The sequence below is a fragment of the Limulus polyphemus genome, unplaced genomic scaffold (assembly GCF_000517525.1).
Source record: "Limulus polyphemus unplaced genomic scaffold, Limulus_polyphemus-2.1.2 Scaffold4253, whole genome shotgun sequence".
Taxonomy (NCBI): Eukaryota; Metazoa; Arthropoda; class Merostomata; order Xiphosura; family Limulidae; genus Limulus; species Limulus polyphemus.
Window position 1 is genome coordinate 53,933 of NW_013669863.1, and position 2,279 is coordinate 56,211.

The following is a 2,279-nucleotide window of genomic DNA, read 5'->3' on the forward strand; positions in this document are numbered from 1 at the left end:
GAGATCCATAACTTGTTTGTATAGCCATCAAATCCATAACTTGTTTGTATAGCTATCAGATCCATAATTTGTTTGTATAGCCATCAAATTCATAACTTGTTTGTATAGCCATCAGAAATTGTTTTTAGACAATAATTGAGTGTTAGAGCTTCCGAACCATAAAAATAGTACTGAAATTGCTTTTAGACAATAATTGAGTGTTAGAGCTTCCGAACCATAAAAATAGTATTGAAATTGTTTTTAGGCAATAATTGAGTGTTAGAGCTTCCGAACCATAATAATAGTAGTGAAATTGCTTTTAGACAATAATTGAGTGTTAGAGCTTCCGAACCATAAAAATAGTACTGAAATTGCTTTTAGACAATAATTGAGTGTTAGAGCTTCCGAACCATAAAAATAGTACTGAAATTGCTTTTAGACAATAATTGAGTGTTAGAGCTTCCGAACCATAAAAATAGTATTGAAATTGTTTTTAGACAATAATTGAGTGTTAGAGCTTCCGAACAATAAAATTAGTAATGAAATTGTTTTTAGACAATAAATGAGTGTTAGAGCTTCCGAACCATAAAAATAGTATTGAAATTGCTTTTAGACAATAACTGAGTGTTAGAGCTTTCGAAACATAAAAATAGTATTGAAATTGCTTTTAGACAATAATTGAGTGTTAGAGCTTCCGAACCATAAAAATAGTACCGAAATTGCTTTTAGACAATAATTGAGTGTTAGAGCTTCCGAACCATAACAATAGTATTGAAATAGCTTTTAGACAATAATTGAGTGTTAGAGCTTCCGATTCATAAAATAGTATCGAAATTGCTTTTAGACAATAATTAAGTGTTGTAGCTTCCGAACCATTTAACTTTTGTGCTTATTGAGTTGCCTCTTGCAGAGAAACCTTCCTTTGAAATCAAGTTGTTCATCCTATTTTTATCAATATTTTGGTTAAAGTTTATCGCCTATAGAATATCTGTTTTAACGACCAACTAATTACTTTATATATATGTATATATATTGGATTAATCTCCGACAGTAATGCTTATCCTAGTCTCATTCACCAGTACAAGTTTGGAATGTTTGAAATGCCAACATTGTAGGTGCAGTCACGATCGGATTTCTATTGAAGTAAAATCGATCCGATCTAAGTGAGGTCGTCCATAAACGTTGGGATCCATCAGAAGTGGACAAGAAACTGCGAAACAGAAAGACTAGTTAGAGTAAGATGTTATGTTCTTCTTATTGTAACCGTTTTAATTGTCTTATATCGTTCAGAGACTGACAGACTGAGGTTAGATCTCAACCAATTAAACTCAGAACATTTTTTGAAGAACTCTTGTTGTTTATTATTGCACATAGTGTCATAGATGCCACAAACTTGTTGATTAAGTATTCTTAAGGTTAAACCAAGGTCAAAATTGAATAGCTCTCAGTAGTTATCATGTTGAACTGTGGAGCTGAGTAAAACTCACGCGACGTAGATTGGGGTGTGGGTGTACGGTCAAATCCCATTATTCAGACTTATAAGGCTAGTTGTCTTCACCATAGTCTATAACTTGAAAATTAAGGACAACTAGCGCAGATAGACCTTATGTAGCCAATATACAAGTCACCAACACCAAAATAACATTTTGTGAGTTTCATTTCGTTTTTTCTTTTCTTTTTTTTTTGAAGCAAGAAAACGGAATATAAACGTATTCAAAGTCTGATATAATAAAGTATGCTTTAAATGATGATAGCAAACCCACTTGAACTAAAAATGTATATCAGTGAACGGTTTTTGAATGGTTTTGAAGTGGTTAGATCATTAAGGTTTATATAAATTTCTAGCGCCATCTATTGTCAGTGTATAAAAAAATCACATATTCCTGATAAAAACTACAATTTTAGTAAAATTATATTAAATACTAACTTAATAAAACTTCTCAAACCCTTATAATTTGTTAATAGAAAGTATGAATCTAATTAATTATTTTCTTAATTATTCCTTAACTATTTTCTCTAGTGAAGCGGTAATAATTTACAAAACAACAACAAAAAACAAAAAAACGTTGACGATTATAACACGGAACAGAGACACACAGCATTCTTTGTGAAATCTCTTCTAGATTTAATATTTTCAAGTACGATAATTGGATAACGATGGCGAAAATTTCATCAAGCATTTCATTGGCAGGTGCTAGGAATCTCAATTTCATTAACATGTTAATCTAACGTCATCTAAGGGCTTTATTTGAATACTTTATAAGCTTTACATTCCGTTGTCAGAAATGATATTAAACATT